The 27,832-nt window shown below is 39.9% G+C and overlaps 1 protein-coding gene across 1 annotated transcript in view; it reads right to left on the bottom strand.

Annotated features, from left to right (window-relative positions):
* Positions 1-27,832, bottom strand: part of LOC124146379 (glutamate receptor ionotropic, NMDA 2A-like) — a 208,535-nt gene that overhangs the window by 83,300 nt on the left and 97,403 nt on the right. Inside the window, exon 3 of the mRNA XM_048392187.1 lies at positions 13,466-13,764. The gene's annotated coding sequence lies outside the window, so the exon portion shown is untranslated. The remainder of the gene's footprint in view (positions 1-13,465; positions 13,765-27,832) is intronic.

Here is a 27,832-nt window from a genome sequence, read left to right as displayed (position 1 = left end):
CGTTGTTATTTACCTGAGCAATGCAATGCATAATGTCTCTTCAATTTGTATCCTTATCATTCACTTCTGTCTGGAAGGAAACATCAGCTCATATATCTTGCACTTTCTGTCAAAGAAACAAGATTGATATGTCAGCTGTTCGTAGAATAAGCTGGCATGGTAACGGTTAGCCAGCTATAATATTACGTGGTATTTTTGGGACATGCATTGTACGTATACAATAGACTACTGAGACAGTATGATGAAGGTGCCAGTCATAGCTATGGAGGCAAATGGACGCAGCTTCAAAACCATGGCTACCATAAAGGTGCTGGATGAGTCTTCACATTCTCCGAAAAGTTCTGGGTGGGTTTGACAAGGAAGCGCTTCCCTGGAGAAGTCCCATTCGCTGTCACGGCTGCGTGTAGAGGGGCCAAGGGCCCTGAGCTGATGAAGAGCCTAACCAGCCTGACTCTGCCAGGATCACTCAAACCCTCTTTGCTGCATTTTTTATTTTAATCTGTATATGATAATAATAATAAAAACATGGCAAATATGCAAACCTCGCTTTCGAAATGTCACGCTTGCATCCCAAGTACCAAGCTGTCCGACTCCACATTGTTCTCGGTGCCTTAGGTTTGGTACCTCCCAATCTGTTGACTGACATTGGGAGAGTACTCGGGTTTGCTACCAGGAATACAGCCCTTCTGACAACCTGGGTAATGCAGAAGGCTGTAGTGTTGGGGAGTTTTCACATTCTCCGAAAAGTTCTGTGTGGGTTTGACAAGGCAGCGCTTCCTGGAAGAAGTTCCATTCGCTGTCTGGGCTGCGTGTAAAGGGTGCAAGGTCCCTGAGCTGATGATGAGCCTAACCTGCTCGACAGTGCCAGGATAACCCAAACCCTCTTTGCTGCATTTTTTATGTTTAATCTGTAAATAATAACTAGTTGTCAAATGGTCGGTTTCTAAGATATTATTGGATAACTTACATGTATGACCATGAACTGTCTGTACATCTGTACTAATGCCGATATTTAGTGCTAGCCCACTGAGATACCATGCCGCAGTTTAACATGACACAGTATACTGACTCCGTGCCGACAAGTCCTTGTTTTAGCCCCTTATTGCTGAGAGTCAGGTAGGGTAACAACAAGTACCATCTTTTAACATCTTTTGGTGTGACGCGTATCCGCAGAGGCCTCACTAGCGACGTGTGCAGGTGTTTACAAGATGGCCACTGGATGACAAGACGGCTGGATTATTTAACGAGCAAAACCTAAATTGAAAAAGTAACCGACAAAAGTATTCCTTGGAACAAAATTACTTGGATAGTTTAAAAAACAACAGTTTAATTCAACTCTACAATTTCAGTATTCGAATTGAATTTCAACGGCATGTACATGCATCTTCATATATCAGTACATTCTACAGAAACACGGCTGTAGGTGCATGTTAGCTGTACTGCGTTTGCCGCTGTCTGTAACAAGACACTTGTATATTAATCCCTGTCCAACTACAGACAAGTAATGTCGCTGCCTGGAGACAGCTAAATACAGTTAGAAGATCAATTTTCAATCATACACGACTTTAACATTTGACGGGTTGAAAGCATCAGATTATTTTATATATATATATATATAATAAAATAATAAAGTCCACGTTAGTCCATCATCTTCTTTATATCTTCTTTATAAGAAGATGATGGACTAACGTGGACTTTATTATTTTATTATATATTACATGTACACCGAGTGAACATTTACCTCATTTTTGTATATATATATATATATATATATATATATATATATATATATATATATATAAAACAAATTTCGGAAACTGTAATGCTCAAATGCCATTGCACTAGTTCTATATATGTCACAGCAACTGTACATTATAAGGCAATCAAGTGTACAGGAAAAGTTCAGAGATCTCGGTTAGATAAAGCAACTCGCAAGGGAACGTCTGATCACACGGCAATGATGCACGAGTTTCAGTTTTGGACATTATCAATTTCATCGCTTTGCAATTCCCACAGGAAAAGTCGAAATTGCATTAAAAGTTCGAACTAAGTGATTTCTTCTTGGAATCAATGTTTTATCGTAACCATGGTGAAGATCTTTCTCACTGACGAAGATATATATAATTATTCACTTGACGGATACTGTGACGCCATTTAAAACGGTAAATGAAAGAGTTTTGGGAAGCGTTTTCTTTTTGATATCTGTGCCCCGACCAGCTGTTGCTGAAGAACCTGTCAGAGGGGACATCATGCAGGGGAATCGTCCATGATTTAGTCAAATCAAGTCTTTAAGTGCTCGCCATAATGGCACGGGGCTGCGATTCTGGCATAGGTCCGAGAAGCCGCGTTTTGATATAATATGATTGATTAAGACATTGTCACTAAACAGCCGCCGTGATGCCACCACCTGTTCGCCGTGTGTCACAATGACATAAGGTGATTGGCGTAAGAGTGGGCGAAAGAAATACCGAGTCCACGAGGGAATTGTATGTGATTTTATCGTCCCGGTAACTTGTCAATTTCTCATGTGATGCTGTCACCACTATAGTAATATATAAGATAGCTACGCGATTAATCGCAAAGAACAATGAAGAACGAAGCGTGGTTTATTTCACGATAAAACAGTGCTCTTTCATGACGTCATTTCTGTAGATTCGAACATGCACTTGCAACATAACTTCGTAAATTGGACGACGTTATTTTTCAGAGGGACGTGTCTGGTGAGTTTTTTCCACTAGATGCAGTAGGGCAACGCAGATAAACGCAGTGGCCGAAAGGACCGTACGTATCCAAAAGTAGAGTGAGTGAGTGAGTGAGTTGGGTTTAACGTCGCTTTTAACAGTATTCAAGTTATATCACGGCGTGTCAGCTTAATGTGGGAGGAAAGTCCCCCCCCCCCCCCTCCCCCTTGTACATTTTATCAACATCCTTGAGTAGACAATGTTACATAATGTTTATATCGCATATAAGAAGCCTCGTGGTTGTTGTTTATCGTACAATAATACGCTGCAGGGAGAATACACCACCGTGCCCCTAACGGTTTATTCTCCCTGAACTGTTTCATTGTACGATAAACAACTCCCACTCATTTATTTCTTAAATAAATTCAATATAACAGATTACGTTATATGGTGGTCTACCCGTGTAGTCATCACACCCTTTAAGCATTTGAACTTCATTGAGTCACACGGACATTATCGTCGTCATAATACAATTGATAACATCATAACGGTACATATCATCACGACAAACGTCATAAAATGTTGTCATAACACGCATCATAAATTCACGTCATCACAATCAGAAACATATATGTTTTGTTTGATGCACAATGCATATCATATACACGGTTGTCGGCGCCATGTTTGTTGTTCAAAGCAACAGTCCGCATTATTTCAGTATATCATGGCGGACTGTAAATACATGTAACCTTGTCTGGATAAAACAAGCAGGTGGATGATATCATGAGCCACATCCTACTCCATCGACTTCCTATGACACACAATCAACTATGTCACAGAATCTGATCCATATTTTACTGGGTACAAATTCTAATACGGTTTCCCGACGGGTGACATCAAAATGCCACAACGTTGTTTTCATGACACACTAAGAAGAAGAAGAAGAAGAAGATAGAAGGAGAAGCTATCCCAGACGTCGGATAGCATAGTCCAAAGACCATTAGCCATACAGCTAACAGACTAACTCTGAAATGAACATATCTGACAGATAAAAACAGTTGTTAATTATAGTTAGGAAATATAATAAAAAGGAGCCCAGAGACTATCTTCATTTTCTGATAATGCAGTAATCTAAACTTGCCAAATATTATAGACTTGCTGTATTGGATATATTTGTTTCAGGGTCTGTGTGGCAGACTAACACAAGTAAGTAACATAAGTAATAAAAAGATGAAGAGAAAGGTACAACAGTATGTATGGACGATAAAACATATACTGCTCAAATGAAGTTAAAGAACACCCGATATTTTCATGTGACTATAATTTATCTGTCATGGCATGATGGATTAGCTATAGCCAAAAAAACGAGTGTTCTTTAACTTCTTTTGAGTAGTATGTAATATGACACTGAAATGTATGGGTTCGCTCCCGAGTCATCGTCATACTGAACAGCTGCATATGTGAGTATCCCCATCCGGGACCAGACTGCATACGTCTTTATAATATTAAGTCTTACGGAATTCATTGACACTTAATTAATGTTGGCCTGACCATAGTACAAATACAACAATGGGGTCGTTCTCATGTAATTGACCGAATCCCGACATGGGTACAATGTGTGAAGCCTATTTCTGGTGTCCCCCGCCGTGATATTGCTGGAATATTGCTAAAAGCGGCGTAAAACCATACTCACTCACTCATGTAATTGACACGTTATGTTTTCTCCCCCTTGCCATGTTCCGTGAGTTTTAACACACTGCATGAATTAATTTATGGGCATACGTTAATTTATTTTATTAGCTGCTGTTACCATCATCCCAATGTAAATCGTCAATGTCGATTATAGATACATATAAACCCAGGGGAAAAAAAGCAGGGCCTGTCATATATTTCCATATACTGACACATGAAACCGCAGTGGAATTAGGGCAATGATTTCCAGAGAACTGACAGAAAGCAAAGACATTGGCATGCAGTAGTGAGGGCTGAAGGCAAGCAACATTGCAACTGGAGTGTCTGAGTTTGAATCCTCATTCACATCGTCATCACCTGTCCCTCACCAAGGGTTACAATCCACTATGCGTTTCAGAACGTAAAAGAGTCCTTTAATAAATTCCAATCCTGTACTGATTTTCAAACAAAACGCAATAATTTGTGTTATTTTCACAAAGTGGCAGCCGTATTGAACTACAAAAAAACTATATCGATTATCTGCAGACTCTGCAGTCACCCCTACGCTGTACCTTGCCACATGTGACAGCTGATGATTAATGATCAACAGATGCCTCTATCAGAGAAATACAAAGACCAAAATCTGATTATATTTTAGTAATAAAAAATTTAAAACCTTACAAAACAAATTAGAATTGCATCTAAAAGTATTTTTTTATGATATTGTATTATACAATAAGTTCGTGATATATTTAGACAAATAGCAGATGATGCTTTACCTATTTCCATTTGTATAGTTCTATGATTTGCATCTGTCACCATATTTAAAATATGGTTCGGCTTCTTTTATTTACTGTTTTTCATATATTACTGCCATTGCCATAACAGCGCGACATACATTTTTCCATTCGTTTAATCTCGACTCAAAATCATAGTACACAAGGTATGGCGGGCTAATAAAGGGTTAACAGTACACACTACCTCAGTGACATAACCTTCACAATGAACATGTTACAGTATCAAAGTAACAGCATGTACGTTCACACGATACGCATTACACTTGTTCTAGTTCTTGCACAATGCACAAGAAAACGTAAAACCATACTCACTCAGTAAAAAGGTAGGAGAGTTAGAAGTAAGATGAAATTAATATCGTAGCTAGTGTTGAATTAGTTGTTACATTTTCGCGCTGATCTATTGGTCATGAAGATTTGTATTATCTGGGTGTGTGTGGTGGTGGGGGGGGGGGGGGGGGGGGGGGGGTGGTGGGTAGCCTGGTGGTTAAAGCGTTTGCTCGTCACGCCGTAGACCCGGGTTCGATTCCCTACATGGGTATACATTTTGAAGCCCATTTATGGTGTCCCCTGCCGTGATATTGCTGGAATATTGCTAAAAGCGGCGTAAAACCATAGTCACTCACTTACTTATATTATCTGGTTTAACTTGAATTCATATGTGGATATCATATAAAACGTCAACGTAGGTGAAGAACAAGTCTCGATTTCCCGACGAAACAGATATATTTCAGATTTGTAACCGCGTCACAGTTGATATGGGGAGGGACACCTGGGTGGTGTACATGTAGGCCTGACACGTTTACCTGTTGAAAACTACAGGCACGGGCATGATTCTTACAAACTTGAAACATAATCAGGATAAAAACGGGATTCAAACCCGCGATCCTAGGTTCCTGGCACTGCAAAGGGATGAAACTCTGCAGAGCAAATTGACACGCCTTTGAAGAATAGGCCACCCTCAGATCAGAGATGGTTGGTCAAAATGACATCCTAAGTGAAATTCACAGGCGAAATAAAAACGTCTCTACTGAGTGTGGTAAGTGCCTTTTCCTTACCAGTGTACCAGCTTGTGGAGGTACTCATGATCATGGAGGTAAGTTGGCAAAAACATGAACATCTCTAACGACACCACACATCTGTTGGGCATCGTTAAGCATTCCTTCTCAGACAGGTCTCATCCCACGATATGCTGTCGTTGGCCCCCAGTGAGACAAATATGTACACGTACACCACGGGACTTACTTTTCAAATTATTAGCATCCCCAAATAACCTTCACATCTGGCCTGGTTGCTTATTGGGAAAACGTTAAGTGAATAAGGTTTAACGTTGCTTTGAGCGGTATTTCAGTTATATCACGGCATGTCAGCTTCATGTGGGTGAAAGCCCCGCGTGGTGCAGGTCGTAGATGCATATGTTTGTCACTATGGTGAAACCTCAATGCATGATTTACTGGTGAGGTCCAACATATCAAAACCCTCTCTCAGATAATTTTACTGCCTACAACATACCACATTTGGTTTCAAAGGGTGGTTCAAATTTAACAAACATACTAATATAACTAACAGCAACAAAATATATATGCGTGTGTGCGTAGCAGGAAGCACTGTATCTGTGTGTACACACACACACACACACACACACACACACACACACACACACACACACACACATACAAAAGGTATACCCATATAAGACTTTATGCTATATGCATTTTTAAATATGTAACTTGTCATGTGATTGTTCAGTTTGCTTTCAATGTCGAATAAATGTCATTGCTCTGAAACAATCCTTCATGTAACGAAGTGTAGCAATTATAAGGAAACGATGGAAACAACAGCCGAGCCAAAGTAGACAGAAACCGCTGAAGACATGGAGGCAATAGCTGAATGATGTGTAAATAATGTCAAAGTGTTGCCATAGTTTATCATTACTTTCTTAAGATCTCCAAAGGGGTGAATCGATACTCTCTGACCCACGATCGACAACTAGTGTCATCTCATTCATCCCTGCAGGAGTCAATGCACTGACATGATCGCGTGTCGAAGTGTTAAAGGTTAACGACAAGTTGAATCCCAAAAGGTGGTTTCACCGCTCACAATATACTAAATATTTATAGAAATGCTGACGCCCTTGCTCAACAAAATGTAGCAAAGCTTTCCATTATAAGACGAATACTCTAAGGGGAAACTCATGCAATTTAGCAAATACTAGTCAAGTCCTACGTATAAATATCAGACATACGTCATTACGACCAGTAAATCGCCCGAGCTTTCATAGCGGAAAATTATGTATGATGGATGAGGATGTCACGAGAGAGACACAGGCGTCTAAACAAACGGTGGGCCAGCACGCTGGAGGCCTGGATGCAGTCTCAGCTGCTACTATTACTATTTCTCGGAGTCAGCTCAATTAATTCTTTTTCCGAATTCTACGGTATCCATATTCTTCTCTCATGAATAATCTTGAAGCTTTGAAGCTATTCGCAACAATGAATATGGTGCAGCTTAAAACAAACAGAGGTGAACATGTTCGAAAAGAATCTTTGAATGTTATCAATCGTTTGAATGTTATACGCCATCGCCCCTTACAAATACGTGTAGATGGTCATTGCGTACCCAGTAGTCTAAGTCGTTGTATTTTGCCGTTCAGAGTTGTGACCCTTATGTGTGCCAGGATCAGAAGTTTGATATTGATATCCAAAGATGCTGCCCGATCTTTATATTCCAACACCAATGGAGATTCGTCAATTTGGATTTTCCTCCCATGTCATCGAATGATACTTAAAAGGTGGAAGACCGAATATAACACGTGACCTCTATGTTACTATGGAATTATCTTTTTTGCACACGATACCAATGATATAAAGTTACTACAACTTCTACAACATGAATGATCGTGTCTCACAAAACATGGAGGCATCACATAAACCCCATTAAGCTTCAAAAATAGTACAACAATTAAAAGCTCGTCACAGCAGCGCTTGGAATGAGCGCTGGATGGCCATCTTTAAGCTAACATGCACTGACATGATATCATTTTGATAAACGCCGCGTTAAAGCCTGTTCACTTTAATGATATCCGCATTTGGAACGCCATGCGTGGATAATGTCATCATCCACACTTCAAGGGTTTTGTATGTGACAACTGAATAGCATTTACCTTGACCTTCACACGCGTTAGGTGCTACCGAGGGGGCACGATATAATCACTCGTTTCTTCGCATCCGGTATTATCGCGTTACTCATTCGTAAATGTAAATCGCCAACGGCAGAGAATTATCCGCCGAATCAGATCCCATTGAGCGTAAAAGGCAAAATAGAGGTGAAAATCATATGAATGGGCAAGTGAAAATCAGTGATGACAAAGGATGTTCGCGAAAAGGGTAAGCATGTCCTGCCCCACCGGTAGCACCCGCCATTCACATAATTTGCATATCATTAAAGTATGTGTTTGTTGCCTGATAAAGTGAATGTAATTTGAAATCATCGCTTCAATTCATTGCAGTGCGAAAACCTCTTCGACGGAACAGTTAAATCTGTGTTACATCGAAATATAATGAAAACCCCTGAATCCGGACTGCATACAAACTTGAGAGCGTCATTGATGTCTTGCTCTTGTTAAAAAATTGTTTGATAAGGGTAACAGTATTTAAAGCATTTAATTTAGTAAAACCATACAATAGTGGCAGACATGTGGAGAACTTTTCCAAATTTGATGCGTCAGTGACCAAATTGATGTCCGAAGCGATTATTTATTCTACTTGCACCATGTTTGTTTAGGTGAACTGTTGTCTTGTCTGTGCATGTGTTTGTGACGGGAGCCACCAGGATATGCTCACCTTTTCGCGAATACCTGGCATTAGTACCTATTGATACCGGTTCATAAAGACGTGTTTGTGACATAGTCTGAATCTTCTGATTATGGGAAGGGTGTTGTCACTTTTATTTGCATACATATTACAAGCACCCTGGCGTGTTTATGTAATTAAAAGGGTATTATTATTAATAATTATATAAAAAAGATACCCCGTCATTTGGTACTTTACCCGATCCTGTAAGTCGCGTCTTACGAGTCAAGCATAGTGGCCTTTTACGGCAAGCATGGGTTGCTGAAGACCTATTCTGTTAGTCGCGTCTTACGACAACCATAGTGGCCTTTTAGGGCAAGCATGAGTTGCTGAAGACCTATTCTACCCCGGATATTCACGGGTCCATAAAACATGTAACCATAATTTGCCTGTCGAAGTTAGCGGTTGGCTTGGGAAAGATAGAGAATATAGGACAATCAAAATGTGTATATATGTCGCTAGCTATATCGGATGAATGGCACTATCTGTTTAAATGTAAAGCTTTCCGTGAAGCCAGATCCAAATTGATCTCAAATAAATTTACACAGTTTCCTAATATCATAAAATACTAAAAGATATTGAGTACCACAAATGTAAAAGAAATCAAGTACCTCTGAGTGTGACTCAAAATATGCGTGCTGAGTGTATATTGGCTTCACTATGTATGTTTCTGTTCAAGTGTTCAGACAAATTTTCAAGCAAAATGTATAAATGTCGCAAAATAGTTTTACAGTATAACCGACATGTTGTTAAATAAAAATCATTATCAAGTTAAGAAACTTTTTCTCCTGTACGATCGTGGGTGGTTCTTTTTTTAGAAATAAAATGATTGATGGATTGAATTGATTTAACGAATTAGGAACATTCGACTGAAGGGGTTTCAGTTGGTATACTTGCATTACTTCATAGTACATTTGTATTACAACGCGGATCATCAATGATGTATTGGGAAGATGCAATATTTTAACGACCCGACTTCCTGTCATATATCATCACCAAATAGGCGACATGGGGTCATGATCACCAACACAGGATCGAAGGATTAGGGAAAGAGTTTTGTCCTAATAGTTGTATTTATAAAACTGATCGAAGTTTCAGAAATGACATCACTTTGGCGCGTGACGTCACAAACCATTGTCGAGACAGGTGTAGATTCGTGGTACGATAAATACAAATGCATTGTTTAGCTAAAATGAGTGAGTGAGTATGGTTTTACGCCGCTTTTAGAGATATTCCAGCAATATCACGGCGGGGGACACCGGAAATGGGCTTCACGCATTGTACCCATGTCGGGAATTGAACCCGGGACGTCGGCGTGACGAGCGAACGCTTTAACCACTAGGCTACCCGACCGCCCGTTTAGCTAAAAAGTAAAACGTGACGCATGACGTTTCCGTTTCAATCATGACAGATCTTTGAAAAGTTTCCATATTGACGTAACCTTAATAAGATGTAACAGCTGTATTACAATTAATAGTATTCCACTTTTTATACTTCCATTTTCATTTTTGTCCATTTTGATTGATATATGATAAACTTCATCATCAATTAACCAATTCCAAAGCATGCAATGAGTTGATTATCTTCGCAAATGATCGCGTTTAGCCAGTGAGGCTTCCAAGGCCATACTTTCGGGCTCGTTCCCTTAATTGACGATCCTTTACAAAGCAGACAGTCCGAATACTATCCATCTATCATTGAAGCACCATGGAGAAAACATAGCGGCAACAACAACCAATCAAATCCCTAGGGCTTGACCTTTGACATGAGCCCTTCCAGCTTGCGAGAAATTGTTCATTTCCCAAGGGTGGTAATTATGATATCGCGATCACCTAGGAAAAAACACACCGGGTTGTGATCAGAGACACCGAAATTCAAAAGCAAATGATGAAATAAAACCTGCAGTTTAAGATCACACACAGAAAATTTACTGTTCAGATAGTAACTACACATGGAAGTGCCTTAAATTGATTTAATCGTCAAATAAGGTTATCCTTCAAAGAGCTTTGTCGTAAACTATAATGTAATTTTCTCGCTAAACTACATCACATGAGTGTAAATATTTGTTAAACTTACGTAGCCTGTGAAGCGACTTCACAGTTGAATTGTCAATTTTCCGAGCGATTTTCACCCATTTGTTAAGGTAATTCCTGTGGGTATTGCATTTATTTGCGAAATCCCACTTTAATTTCCCGTTGCTGAAAATGTAACTTTCTTTTCACAGGAGTTAAAACGACGCTTTTCGAAACTAATCAGTTATTTGAAGGAATGTCGCAAGCGTTTTGTAAATGTTTTGTGTTGAAACGAAATAATATCGGTTAAATGACGTTTGACGTTATTTGAACCCGACGTGAGTGCATACCATATCACATGGTCGTAACAGATGCGTTATAATTTAATTCAATACTGTTGTGGGGCGGTCGGGTAGCCTAGTGGTTAAAGCGTTCTCTCGTACGCCGAAGACTCGGGTTCGATTCCCGACATGGGTACAATGTGTGAAGCCCATTTCTGGTGTCCCCCGCCGTGATATTGCTGGAATATTGCTACAAGCGGCGTAAAACCATACTCACTCACTCACTCACTCACTCAACACTGTTGTACGACTGTCTACATTGTTCCTAGTAAGAGTGAGAGAGAGAGAGAGGGAGGGAGAGAGGGAGGGAGAGAGAGAGAGAGGGAGAAAGAGAGAGAGAGAGAGAGAGATTTCAGCTATGTGATGGCGCCCAGAAAATATTTGAATCTTGACAAATGAATCATGTGATTGATGTTATGAGCAATTAACCAAGTCACTGAGCCTGACCGCCATATCAATTAAAGTCGCCTCTTACGACGAACATAGGCTGCTTATCGGTGACCTATTGTAACGAGGAATCCCCATGGGGCAATAAGTCATATTGCCATAAATGGTCATGACCTTGTCAAGGATTAGCCACAGTTATTGGCGTCATGTTATCATTAATCTATTAGGATATTTATGGTTTCAAACCAATGCCTGACCACAAAACCAACAGAGAGACACACAGAGAGAGTTTCAGTAGGGTTAACTTAGATTGTACCTCTGAGAAAAGTCGTAATGCCAAAAACGTCATATTGCTAAAACGATCGCCCACAAAGCGGACGTTAAAGGGAGTATGCTAATATCATAGTTCTTATCATACCACCGAAAACGTAATATGGCTAAAACGATCGCCCAGAAGGGGACGTTAAAGGAAGTATGCTAATATCACTGTTCTTGTCATAATACCGAAACCGTCATATGGCTAAAACGCTCGCCCACATGGGGACGTTAAAGGAAGTATGCTTATATCAATGTTCTTATCATGATACCGAAATCGTAAAATGGCGAAAACACTTGCCCACAAGAGGAAGTAAGAGGGAATATGCTAATATCACAGTTTCTTCTAGTAATACCACGAAAGACATATGGCTGTAACACTTGCCCACAAGAGGAAGTAAGAGGGAATATGCTAATATCACAGTTTCTTCTAGTAATGCCACGAAAGTCATATGGCTAAAACAATTGCCTACAAGGAAACATTAAATGGAACATGCTAATATCATATTTCTTATCGTGATACCGAAACCGTCATATGGCTGTAACACTCGCCCACAAGAGGAAGTAAGAGGGAATATGCTAATATCAGTTTCTTCTAGTAATACCACGAAAGACATATGGCTAAAACACTTGCCCACAAGAGGAAGTAAGAGGGAATATGCTAATATCACAGTTTCTTCTAGTAATACCACGAAAGACATATGGCTGTAACACTCGCCCACAAGAGGAAGTAAGAGGGAATATGCTAATATCAGTTTCTTCTAGTAATACCGAAAACTTCATATAGCTAAAACAAATGAGAAAGTTAAAGGTAGTATGCTAATATTATTGTTCTTATCATAATACCGAAAACGTCATGTGTAGGTAATCGGTCCAATGTTGAAGCTGCACACGTTTAAATTTATTTAGCTGCACTGGAAATGATGGTCAAAGCAATGTGTGTGTAATAATAACGTTTTCATTCTGTTGCGACATATGAATATCCATTTTATTAGATATGGCATAGAACTATGTTCTACTTTTATTTTAGTCCTGTTCAACGCCATGCAGTATTAAACATATACTCATACGACTCTGGACTAGGTCTGGGAAACTAATGTTGCAGATGGAATATACTTAAAATAAAGGTACCTTGCACATAAGCATAAATTAATACATAATTTTCCTGACGTTTCCTTAAAAAGTAGAAACTGATTCCTGACCTTTCAATATCAATCTCATTCCAATGCATTCAATAATCAATAACGAAAATGCGCTTCTGAGGCGGTACCTTATGTCGTTATCATCCTCAGTAAAGTGAAAGATGGATGACCGCTGCTAAAACATTTCCAAATGTTGGCGCAAATCTCCTCTGATAACAATATGAATGATACGTTCACCCTTCCTGAATGAAGTGAGCGGACGAGCACTTACCCCTGGCTTGACGCTGGTGATATTATCGACGATCACACAGTACGTTTTCCTCAGACAATAAATCCCAGCGCTTCTCTAATGGTCCTTCTGTATGGAGTATGTTCTCCTCGTCAGAGCGACGGGGACTGACCCGACGTGTTGGCAGGGGAAAGTGGCGAATCTAGCACGTGGAGCCAATGCCACTACAAAACCTCCTGCTGTATTACGACATATGAGCCTCGGCACAGCTTTCCCGCTACCTCAGTCGTGTGGCCAGAGATACGCGGAGCTTGCACAAGGATTGGCCTCGTGGCATCTACCTGCAGATGATAAAGTAACGTCAAACATACCTAGACAGACACTTGCACAATACTTGATTCCACTACGTCAAGTGGCTTGGACATAAACAACTGGCTTTTATATATGCATGGGAACTTTGCAGGTTCAGGTGAACTGGGTTTGATTTGAATTATGCCGTTTAGCGATGTAAGTGATTAAAATACACTAGATAGGGTGGTTAACGAAAACGAAGCAGCTATATGTTATGTTATGTATGTATGTATGTATGTATGTATGTATGTATGTATGTACATGTATGTATGTATGTTTGTATGTATGTAGATAGATGAATTATAAATATACGGGATGGTAGATCACCAGGTAGGTATGTCAGATAGACAGTTATTTGCTGATTAATACAAATAATTATAAAATTATGGTGGAGAGGAATCACCAGGTACGACAGGTATGATAGACAGACAGGAGTTTAGATATGTGTACTGGATATATATGTAGAAAAGATAATATATGGAATTAACAGATTTGCAGACATGAATGGCACATACATAAATACATACATAGATACATAGATACATACATACACACACACACACACACACACACACACACACACACACACACACACACACACACACACACACACACACACACACACACACGCACACACACATACATACGGGTTTTGGGTATAGGTAGGTAGGTAGGTAGGTAGGTAGGTAGGTAGGTAGGTAGGTAGGTATACATATGTTGGCAAGTAGCTAAAGGAAGAGAGGGGCGTCTGTAACATGCTAAAGGATATATATATATTAATAGATACAAACATAAAGGGCGACCAACAAGTAGTCAAACAGAAATAATAAACATTTGGTCGCAAGCTGTTCGCACGTACAGCCCTGTAACCTTAATGAGTTGAAACACCAGGCACGTATCTTGCTGGCAACACATGAGCCCAAGGCTTGTACATGTGGATGCACGTTACAGAACGTGGAATTCGAAACCATGGCTATTTCATATGGAATGTCCGGCGCTACAGCCTGATGAAGAAACCATTGACGTCTGAAGCATTCGAAGTCCAACATCCATACTTCCTCTGATGCATAACGTACAGTTTTGCGCATATGATTAACCCATGTACTTCTAGACTTAGTCCATTCGAACCTAGCATTTGTAAACCAAAGTCTCTAGTGACCATCACTCGCTGTAACCCTTACTGATAATACGTGTGAGTTTATGCAGCCATACATGGAACCGATGCACGATATCAGATTTGATGGAGTAAACTGGTGTTATCTATTGTCACAATGCTTAAGGAATATGAAAGACCAATTTATAAGGCTGCATCTTGTATTTATCAAACAGGCACTGCTGCTAATGTTTTATGACGGAATACGTCGATAACACTTTTAAACATAGGATTATAAAACACAACACGAAAATGTTTGGGAAAATAGTTGTGGAAAAAAAGATCTTTTGAAACACGAAATAGAAGATTAAATCTCAAGAGAGGAATCTCTTGCCAACTTTGTTCTTTTTGCTCCGATCTTAATCCAATGATAAATTTCCTCCTGTCATTCTGTGCTGCGTCAATGCCGGCAGTGAATAAAACACAAACACAGCACTTGCAAAGTCTGTCATTAGTGATCCGGCTAAATCTTAAATGACTTATGCTTATTACATCACACTCATGGGAAACAGTAGCCCAGAACATTGGATGTTCGAGTTTCACAGCGTTCTCAGACGCCTAAAATGCTCTACAGAGAAGGGTCTCATTGCTGTACCAGGTTTTGTGGTCGTTGGTTTTGTCCAATTAAGCTTCTTGGCCTGTCAGTACCATATTCGCATGTTCATTCAATTTGGTTTAAGCGCAATGGCATCACTTTGGGTTTCGCACATACTAAATTTACACGCCGTAACATAACTGCATAGTGTTAAAGCAACTAATTATAAAATCAAGTCTCACTTATAGATACACCACATGGGGTTTTTCACCTTGACTGTCATATGGCTAGAATACTGCTGAACAACACAACACAATATTGCAATTTGCTTCATGAATGCACAATTGCACGTCATAGCACAGGAGCCAAATATCCCTTATGTAACCTTTAGAATATCAAAATAATTAACTATGAAATATTTGTGTAATCGTATCATTCGTGTTACTGGCAGTTAAATATTTCATAACATGTTTTTCTTGTCAACACAAGAAACATTTTTGTTATTATGTTCCTGTACAACCTGAAGTTCACATATCATACACCCAATGTTTTGCTATGTTTCTATAATGATTATCATTTATGATCATTTCCACATCATAAAAGTACTCAGTAAATAACATTATGCTGCATTCATTTTTGCGAAATAGCATAATTGTTTATCAATTAGATTGCAAGGACATCGTTGATTGTGAACACTGTCGAAAAGTGACAATATTGCTTCTATTCACATTTACCAACCCCATCGAGCATGACAAAATACATGATTTATGAACATGTAATATACAAATTAAGTTTTTGGATATAAACTTTTCATGTGTTGTCATATGCTGTAACATATTCGTGTCACTGGTTATAACATTGCGGCTGCTGTTAGCCATAATTGCACGTAAAACCGACTCTCTGAACAGCAATCACATGTCAAGTGTTATATCCGGATGCTTCTGACTGTCGCTGCCCCGCATGCAAAATTAGATTAAACTTTCAAACTACGCAATTAGCGTCTATTTAACATGGATTGAACGACAAGGATGTTTTTGTTTGCGTGTCTTCCTCCACTAAAAGGCGCGACGTCTAGAAAGTCAGATGACTTTAGTTCTGTTTTTAAGCCAATAATTTGTGTGACGAAAAGGCTCATAACTTCTTCTCCTTATCTCTTTCTCAATTGCATTGGATGGGCCCAGACTTACCAAAGCAATTAATTAATTGCGATATACCTATACGTAGCGTATACTTGAGGAGTTATTGTGCCAGTGACTGTTGTTTTACGCCGTATCCATATATTCCGAAATGTAGTAACATTGTAATCGAATGTGGCCAGACAAGCCGATGGCTAACAGCATGAGCACCGATCCTACATGTACATGTAGCTTGCGGCGCACGATCACACTGAATCAGACAGGTAGTAATTTGTGATCACTCGATTCCTATTCCTCGGCTCCTGTAGGAAGAAATGGATACTGGGAATCTCTACTGGGCTTGAATCTACACGACACGCCCTTCATGATCATGATAATTTGTTAATGTATGGATTTGGAATTGTATTGATGGCACAAGAAGGTGGTGAAGGTGGTTTTCATGTAGGAAGAAATGGATACTGGGAATCTCCATTGGGCTTGAATCTACACGACACGCCCTTCATGATCATGATAATTTGTTAATGTATGGATTTGGAATTGTATTGATGGCACAAGAAGGTGGTGAAGGTGGTTTTCATGTAGGAAGAAATGGATACTGGGAATCTCCACTGGGCTTGAATCTACACGAGACGCCCTTCATGATAGTGATAATTTGTTAATGTATGGATTTGGAATTGTATTGATGGCACAAGAAGGTGGTGAAGGTGGTTTTCATGTCAATTTGTGTACGTGTGCTGTGCATATATTGTACTAAGGCTTCATGGCTTCAAAGTTTGTCTGTCTGTGACAAGCTGCACCCACTTGTATAAGAACTGTATGGCTCGCCGCTGACCAAATGGACTATGTGGCCTAAAATGAATTTGTGGAACCGATCCTCCAAGCTGATCATCTGTTCCTCGACCATCAATATATAAATATCAAGACCCATTCACTGTTAGTCAGTTGAACATGAACCCTATTTTAAATAAAATCTACTGATCTTTTAAAATAATTTAATAACAACACGAAAGGAAATGAATGCAACATGGGATAATAAAGCACACCATTGGTACAGCATATTTGTGTAGAACAACATTCTAATCTAGGTAGCCACTCATCAAAAACAAACGCACACCTGTTCGACACTTCTTTGTATGTTAATATACAGCACTACAAAACAAATTAGTAAACAGACGTTTATGTCAGTCACAGTACTTCCCTCCAAGTTTCTGAAGCAAGAAAGAATTGAAAGCCAATCTCATCACAATAGTTAGAATGTCAATCCCCTACCACATAGCGAATGTGACATGAACATGACAAGAATCATAATACATATATACAAATGTGTATGAAACTAAACACTATTAGTTCGACACCATTAATCCAACAATCCCGCTGTAAGAGAGAGACACACAGGGAAACAAAGTTTAGTTGCTAAGTGAAATGAGGGTTTGTCGGAGCGATTTCACTGAGGACGGTTCTGTTCAGATCAACGTAGCCCTACTGTACTACGCGTACATGTATGATACAACCACTTACTTAGTCTTCAAAGCGACAAAACACTTTCATAATCATGAGACATCTCTGCTAAAAGCTGAGTCCAGACTCTGTATGATTCAGACTATATCATAGTATGCGGTATTTTTAAATACAAAAAGACGTGTTCTAGTAACAGTTTTACTGCTTGCTCCATTTGCACCCTCGTGTCCCCGTTATTGCGCTCCATTGTATATATGCACAAGTCATTTGGTCAGTATCTTTTTCACAGGAACCATATGCATCAATTCCTGCTTATGAATGTTTCATATAAAGTCTTCAACGACTTAATATAAATCAAACTATCCTCAATAAGAGATCACACTGCCATATAACGGCGTTATATTATAAAAGGGGAATTAATTCCCATTTTACGACATGTCGCGCATTTCCTACGGCGAGGTGAAAAAGGTTGTAGTGCCGCACCATTCTGAGTCAAATTACTCCAGTGTGACCTCTTTCCATTTGTAAACTTAGATCCTCTAGATTTCAACTGTCCACGAGGAAACAGTTTATGCTCTATATACAGATCGGAGGACATCTGAAACAACCGTCCCGACGTAATCCATAGATAGTGAATAACTTTGTGGAAAACGTCCTTAGCAGAAGCATTTTTCAAAAATTAAATCAAAGCGACAAAACCATTTCCATAATCATGATTACGAAATCTCTACTAAAAGCATATTCAAAAGCAAGATTCCGACTATATCACTCCAGTGATCAAATTACTCCAGTGTGACCTCTTTCCATTTGTAAACTTAGATCCTCTAGATTTCAACTGTCCACGAGGAAACAGTTTATGCTCTATATACAGATCGGAGGACATCTGAAACAACCGTCCCGACGTAATCCATTGATAGTGAGTAACTTTGTGGAAAACGTCCTTAGCAGAAGCATTTTTCAAAAATTAAATCAAAGCGACAAAACCATTTCCATAATCATGATAACGAAATCTCTACTAAAAGCATATTCAAAAGCAAGTTTACGACTATATCATAAGCATGTGTCTATGAATCAATTTGTGATGATACCAAGTGTAGGTGTATCCTGTCCCACCGGGGGCACAAGTCACAAACACAGGCAGGCCATCTATATTATTTCGTGTGTTTCTCATCTCCATCCTTGACCTCAGAGCCGGGAGGAAGAGATAGAAAGAATGGAACTTTTAAACACTCATTTGGTCGGGAAAACACCTGATACGTTGTCTCTTGGTTGGGCTATGGGCAAAATAGGTTCACGAGTTGAAATCTGGTGTATTTATAAACTAACTTTGTAAATACTGTGCTTATTCGTAATGCAACGGTTCCTTAATCGATGTTGAGAACTTAAACGTCGGGAAAGCAAAGCCCTAAGCGATTATAATATCCTTTAAAAAAAAGCAAATGTTTTGTTTTTTTGTGAAACTGAGATTCGCTGATTCATTTTCCAGAGCGGGATAAAAACTATTCAGGAGGAAGAAGTGTGGATACGTTTGTGCTCGACGGAAGTTTACAAACACAAAAAATACTGACAGCCTAAAAGAAAATTTGAAATTATTTGAAAAACCTGTCATGCAGACGGCATATATTACACATTTAGGGCATTTTAACGTCACACTAAAACATTCTAGTTTTATCTTGGGCACATCTATGACATATTTGTCAAGTGACTGATCTGTGAATAATTGCGTTTCCTGTCGCTGGCAAAGGGCCTGAGATGCCTTTACTAAATGATGAATACGTTCCCCCCATGAAGGTAATAGTGTACACATCAAATCATAGTATCATGCTAAGATCAGCAGCATTCACTGGCGAGACGGAGAAAGTATATGTTCTGTGGATACCTATAGACAACAGCTGACACTGATCAGCCCAGCAGTAAAGCGGGTTGACTCTTTGTGTACTACCAGAACAGTTGATGTGATGAGGATGCAGGCACAGTCTTCCCTAACGGCATTTAAGCATCTGTAAAGTGTTTTCCAAGGTATGGGTGCCGGAGTTCTCATCGCGGATGGTTCTGGTTATGCATGTGTCAAGGTCTTTGTTTCCAGTCTGTATGTAGATTGGTTTTGGAAGATTCAAAAAGGTTCATTATTGACAACTTTTCCCCCTTAATATTTAATATGATCACATGAATCTTGTTAGACCTTTCACCAGACTTTTATTGATATTGATCAGACATAGGAAATGAATACAAACACTGTAAACCTTTCCCAAGAAATACTCAAAGTGCTTTGTGTATGAGCCAAATTTAAATTAGAAATCGAATTTGGCCTACGTTTCAGTGACTATGTTCTAAAAAGCTACACATTTACAATGGATATTCGCAAGTTTCTTTGGAGTCATTTTGCCTCATATGCCATATATTTATGTTAAGCTGAAGATTCAAAATCATTAAGCACAAGTAATGTTTAGAACCATCCATGAGAACAGTCATGGTACATCCAACAATTCGACACCCCAATGAAAGTATGCTTTCCTTGCAGGTTATTGAGGCAGTGTTGTAATTGTATAAGCGAAAGTCAGACTACATGCAGTGATACGAATTCTTCTGTTCATAAAGTGTATATATTGCAACTTTCCGATGAGTTTGAGACATTTAGACATTATCGTTCGATAAGTAATGAACTCATTCCTTCGACATGAACATGACCGTTGGTCTTTTAACGTCGTCATGGGAGAAGCATGCGACTCACCGCCGCCATTAGACTATCCCAACAAGTGCTGAATTGAATTCAGAAGTTTTATTAACCACTCCCCCCCTGTGCCTGGATGACAGTTCTGTGTAAAAACACATCCCCTGTGCTACTCTGGGACCACAAGTACACTTTTTTCACAAATTATGTTGTAATGAAACTACTTAAATAGCTCGTTCTATAGATTTACATAGCACCGAGGAATATATTCCTTTTTTCATTAACTAGGAAAAGGAGACATTACTTTCATGTTATTGAAACTTGGTGTGTAATAACTATCCCAAGTAACAGTACTCCTAACGAAATGATTTAATAGATTAATAACGTACCACTGGAAAGCATAGTTTTGTTCATCGGATTTTCCTCAGTGTTCTCGATTACTGATAGTGTAGTTGGTATGGAAGGGTGAGCTGGGTTAAACGCGGCTTTAAACAGAATTTCAATTATATTGCGGCTTGTCGGTTTAATGTTGGAGGAAAACCAGAAGTAATGCAGGTCTAGACATACATGTTTGACATTTTGGCCACCAGTGAAGATCCGGGTTGGAATAGGTCTTCAGCAACCCATGCGTGCCGTTAAAGGCGACTATGCTCGTTGTAAGAGACGACTAACTGGATCGGGTGGTCAGGCTCGCTGACTTTGTTGAAGCATGTCATCGTATCCCAATTGCGTAGATCGATGCTCATGATGTCAATCACTGGATTGTCTGGTTCAGACGCGCTTATTTAAAAACCACCGTTATATATCTGGAAAATTGCTGAGTGCGGCGTTATACAACTAACAAACACAAACAGGTTTCTGGAAACCCTAAGGGCCCCACCTCTGAACAGCGAATTGCGCCTCATTAGACGAGTGGACCCTCGTGTCCCCGGAGTATATAACATAAGTTACAAGGACAGTAAATATCATCACTGGTTAGAGAATCTAGCTGTATCATTGGTCAGTCACCTACAAATCCATACAAGTCAGATGGTCGGCCGTAATGATAATGACGTCATAATGTTTGATGTGACATCACATTTGGCAATGTTCGCACTCGAGTCATTAAACTGAAAGTCGGATTTTAGTCACACATATTTCACTGGTGAACTCGTAATGGTTAATTCGTTGCATATGTCACTTGCGAGCTGTGCGGGAGGCAAAAAGCAGAACGTTCGTGTACACGCCTGGACCTTGTGTCTCAATGCGTGCAATCCAATCCAACTCCTATAATTCCGTACACCCTGGTTCTGACACAAGTAACTCATAATCTGCCTTCGTATACCTGAAAACAATTATAGCAGTTGTATGTGCAACAGTTTCATACTGCCCAGTAATAGCTATATCAGCCTACCTTGCCCCAGGCATACGTGGATTCCGACTGTTGTGAAAGCTACATTAATTACCAACACAACCCATGCATTTCTAACCGACGAATACACGGCCCAGCTGTTGTATTGGAGGGATATGTACAACTACAAAGAACAAAAACAACCGTATGTTATGAATTGTATATGTCTGGTTTCGTGAATAAAAGATGCTATAAATGTGTCATATATACACAGTCTCTGAAATTTATTTCCATGTGATTTTGTCAGCTTTGAGCTGCTGCATGAATGTGCACCATTTTGTGCATATGTTGCATAAATGTATGTATGTTTTTGGATTTAGTTATTACATGGAACGCTCGATTGTCAAGTACTTGTTTTAGATAAATATATGTGATCAAATATTTCGATGTTAACGATGTGATATGATGAGGATTTTGTTGAATATTAATTTAAGTCATATACAGTCTTCACTACGCACAGGTAGATCTCTGGCAAATTTATTGTACCTGATAATATTATTTTTTTTACCACAGATACAAATATGAAAGTTTGAGCTCGATAGTCACATGTTGGCGTACAAAGGCATTGAAAATTGTTCATTGTCATGTCACATCAGACCACAAGGTTGCGCTCAACTCCCGAAGTATCCCGTGTGACCAGCCCGGGCAGCAATCACGGCTATGCATCTCCTCGGCACTGACTGGATAAGTGTACGAATTCTGTCCTGCGGAATTCTGCGCCATTCTGCTTGTAACGCGTTGGCCAGTTGTGGGAGTGCCTATAGTGTGTTCTGCGTTGACGTACACGTCGATCGAGTTCATCCCAGGGGTGTACGATTGGGTAGAGATCTGGAGATCCCGACGGCCACGGCAAGACGTTGATGTTGGCACTATGAAGTCAGTCTACCGTGTCACGAACTGTGTGCGGTAGAGCGTTGTCTTGTTGAAACAGCTCCCTCTGGTGGTCAATGATTGGAAGAAGGTGAGGTTGAAGAGTTTGATTCATGTAGCGATTTGCTGTCAAATTACCTTGAACCACAACCAAGTCAGATCTCGTGGTGTAGGATTTGGCCCCCACACCATGACACTACCGCCAAATTGTCGAATTCACGTACACAATATGGGGAAAACGCTCATTCCGACGACGATAAACACTTTGTCTTCCATCTCGCCGGTGAAGAAGAAATCGTGATTCATCGCTGAAAACCACACTCGTCTCCAGTTTCTCAAAAGTCAAAGGCTGTAAGGTATGGCACCAACGCAAGCATCGCTGTCGATGGATCTGTTACAAAACAGGGATGATAACTCATCTTCTGGATCGGATTCCAGCTTCGCGAAGATGGTTTCAGTCTGGTGGTCCGATATCCTCCTCAAACCAGGGATGCGTCCTGCAGTCTCCGTAGCTGTGGCATTGCGATGACGTAGGTTGAACAGTCGAATGTAGCGATCCTGTTCAGGGGTGGTAACTCTTGGTCGGCCGGTTCTTGAACGGTCTGCAGTGGAATTGAACTGCGTGTATCGGTCACAAAGGCGTCAAATGGTGTTGTGGTGGACGCTGAAGTGGCGTGCAACCGAAGACTGCGATTCCCCTCTTCAGGTTCAATGAACGACACACTACCTGTGCGATTCTATTTTTGAAGAGTGTATTTATCCTGAGCTTATTTGACATACAGTGGAGACATAGAAAACATTCTATTGCCAAGCTGATACAGTCTACAGTTTGTCGAACATTCTATTGCTCAGCTGATACAGTCTACAGTTTGTCGAACATTCTATTGCTCAGCTGATACAGTCTACAGTTTGTCGAACATTCTATTGCTCAGCTGATACAGTCTACAGCTTGTCGAACACTCTATTGCTCAGCTGATACAGTCTACAGTTTGTCGAACATTCTATTGCTCAGCTGATACAGTCTACAGTTTGTCGAACATTCTATTGCTCAGCTGATACAGTCTACAGCTTGTCGAACACTCTATTGTTCAGCTGATACAGTCTACAGTTTGTCGAACATTCTATTGCTCAGCTGATACAGTCTACAGCTTGTCGAACATTCTATTGCTCAGCTGATATAGTCTACAGTTTGTCGAACATTCTATTGCTCAGCTGATACAGTCTACAGCTTGTCGAACATTCTATTGCTCAGCTGATACAGTCTACAGCCTGTCGAACACTCTATTGCTCAGCTGATACAGTCTACAGCTTGTCGAACACTCTTTTGTTCAGCTGATACAGTCTACAGCTTGTCGAACATTTTATTGCTCAGCTTATATAGTCTACAGCTTGTCGATACACCGTGACCAGGTCAGTGAATGTGTTGTCTAAATTCGTTGGTTATTGTGTTTATAATATTATTGTTGAATGATAATAGTAAGACTGCAAACTGGTTTGGTTTTGGTATCTATATTTCAACACATTTACCCATAACATAATTTCAGCTGACTCTTATCATGAAAATCAGTCAGCGGAATTCAGTGCAGATACATGTATGATAAAGCATTCGATATTATGTTTGAATGAAATAATTGCCGTTCCGACGTTCCTTTTGCACACAGTCGGCATTTTCATTTTATTTGTACTTGTGACATCATGTTTACACTGACAGTTGCATCTTCGGAAGAAAATTAAGATGAACTTATGACAGTATGAGCGTTTGTCCGTATGCTCACATTTCTCTAAAGTAGAATCCTTTGTAGTTTTCAATAATATTGTCATGAGTTGAGAATGTCTGTTAGGAACTTGATCAGTTAATTATGATCAGTCAGAGTTACCGTCCGTCGTAACACATTGGCTTCAATTACAGGGCGTCAAAATGGCCGACACGATGAACCCTGCCGGGGATATTTCTAAAGTTGTCACTGAATATATGGCGATTACTTGTCAGTCATCACTGCTGAATTGGCCGCTTATTCCAAGTGACTGTAAAGATATCTCGAAAAGATGCTGAAGTACATACAGAGATTACTTCAATCCAATGCATAAACGTACGTGAAGTTCACGGTAATGATCATCAGCCGCCTACCAGGTCTGAAGGATGGAGCATCTGCTCGGAGATAGATAGATCTCTTTGCCGCGTCACACCAAAATACGTCACAAGATGGTCCTTGTTGTTACCCTGTCTGGCACACGGCATTAAGAGGATAAAACGTCTCGGAGTCAGTATACTGTGTCTACGTGGGATATACATGTTAAACGTGCGGCATGGTATCTCAGTGGTATTTCACTATAACACCGAACTAGGACATGTAGTCATACATGTACATGTTCCTAGATCGACTTGATTATTTACAGGCCGACGTCAAATGGCTGGATATCGCTGAGTTGCGTTAAACACCAAACAGACATACACGATAGGAATGTTAATACGGTTTCACGCTCTGTGTTGCCATGTACATGAATTCCCCGAGGGATAGTCCTACAACGAATTTATCTCACGAAATGTTTTTTTTTACTTTACCATAATTTGAAAACAAACGGAAAAGGAGATGCGAAGCGTATGTTTGTCGCCATATTGCCAGGGAACAATTTGTTTGTGTTTAGACGCCATTTCACTGTATGGAGCTTGAATTGCAGAGGTTGGAGAGAAGGGCAACTTGTTTGTAGCCATGATGCCGAAACAGTAGCAGGTACAGGGAAATTTATCAAAACGCATTTAACCAATAAAATTCTAGTATTTTCCATACTTTCCAACTTGTCAATAATTTGACACATGTGTTAATTCTTTAACACTTTGGGAAAATGTTTGAAAACGTATAGTTTCACTTTGATTGGGAAATATATAATCTATTCATATACTTCTTTGATTTTATTGACCGCCTCCGTGGTCTAGTGGTAGAGCGTCCACCTGGAGAGCGGAAGGTCCAAGGTTCGAGTTGAACTAAACAGTTGTCTTTCGACTATTCAAGTAATTTTGTTCCAAGCACGAGGAATATTTATTTGTCGATAATTTATTTAATTTAGCTTTTGCTCGTAAAATAATCTAGCGGCCTTGTAGCGGTCCAGTGACCATCTTGTAAACACCTGCACACGTCACTAGTCGGGCCTCTGCGGATACGCGTCATACCAAAAGACGTTAAAAGATGGTACGTGTTGTTACCCTGACTGACGCTCGGCATTAAGGGGCTAAAACAAGGACTGGTCGGCTCGGAGTCAGTATGCTGTGTCTGAGTGGGGTATTCATGATAAACTGCGTATCTCAGTGGGCTAGCACTATAGAATCGGCATCAGTCTGGACTAGTACAAACAGCCAGACACACACTAACACGTGAATGCATGTCGTGATATCAGTGCAATAATCTTGGAAGCGACGTTGAACCCCATTTCACCTCACCTCACCTTTGATATTCGTATGTCGTGGCGCAAACTGTGTCTTCGCCACACGGCATGGTAAAGAAGTGTGCACGTGATATCACATATTTATATTACGCAATGACGTTAAAACACGCAGTGGTATGATATAAATACCAGGAGCCAGTTATATAAAAAGACAACGGCATAAATACGGATGACTGTTTTTGTATAATTCCGGTTCCCGTTGTCATGCCAACAGGCAATCGGTCTAAACAGTCACGTTTATACATAGACACATGTACACATACACACGTAGACATCAAGCAGCACAGGGCTTCTGATAAATGGCAATGTTATTTAAAGGGGAACTACCATAGAACCAACCGTGTATCAACATGCCCTCACTCTTAATGCTTTAGAGACCGGTCACGGATGGGCCAGAGGAAATCACGGGAGGCCCACATAAAAATCTCTAAGTGAGAGTTATAAAAAAAAAAATACCGCCGTCATATAGCTGGATTATTGCTGAGTGCAACAAACAAACAAACAAACAAACAAACAATATAAAAAAATGCACATATTTGGGAACGGTCATGAAACATGGACATTTTACAATATAAAGTGCTTTTGCATTTTGTCTTCAGGGAGGGTCGTGAAAAACATGTACAAAGTCCTGGGGAGGGTCATCCGAAAATATGATAAGCATTAGGGGAACCCATTGTTTTTAGTACGTTAGTGCATCAAACCCCTCTGACCCACCACCACCCCACCCCCGGTAATAAATGACCGATCCCTTAGAACTGTGCAGTGTCATGGAGTATTTGCTTGTGCACAGGATGGACAACTATAATTCACTGATGCCACTCTTGGTGTTGGAACTAATGCTATTTGGTGGGAATAGAAATAAAATATTCATTTTTTTATTCATTATATTTATTAATATAGTTTTAAGATATTTATTTAAGATATTCATTATTATATTTAAAACTGTTTCTAGTAGGCTTAAGCGTAGGGTGGCTCATTCGTCTGAGGCATTGCAGTTCGTTGTGTGGAGTTGAGCCGCGTAGACGTGCCAAAACCTATGATCGTGGCCTCGAATTCCAGATTCGCCCTATTATGTGCCTACATCTGTAAAAGCACCATACCTTGTGCTGTGCTCGTGGGTTTTTACCAAAGTGGTAAACGTGTGAGACCTGTATTTCTTCGGGTTTCAATTACATCAATTGACACGCTGTGATACTGAAATACTATTTATAGCGGCATTAAACTCGGTTACCGTCATATTGTTGTTAGTTTTTTGATGATACACAAATGGTCGCTTTGTTGGACAACATATTGCAAGGAAACAACGCAACAATGAAACTAATAGTTTCAAAACCTTGACTTTCAGCGAGACAGTTAACTCTATTCATTTAATCCACCCCTTCGTATATACCCGCTAATGATGGA

Source organism: Haliotis rufescens, unplaced genomic scaffold, assembly GCF_023055435.1.
Source record: "Haliotis rufescens isolate VD_foot unplaced genomic scaffold, xgHalRufe1.0.p SCAF_11, whole genome shotgun sequence".
NCBI classification, from domain to species: Eukaryota; Metazoa; Mollusca; class Gastropoda; order Lepetellida; family Haliotidae; genus Haliotis; species Haliotis rufescens.
The sequence above is the reverse complement of the archived record's forward strand: the minus strand, read 5'-3'. Positions and strand labels throughout refer to the sequence as shown.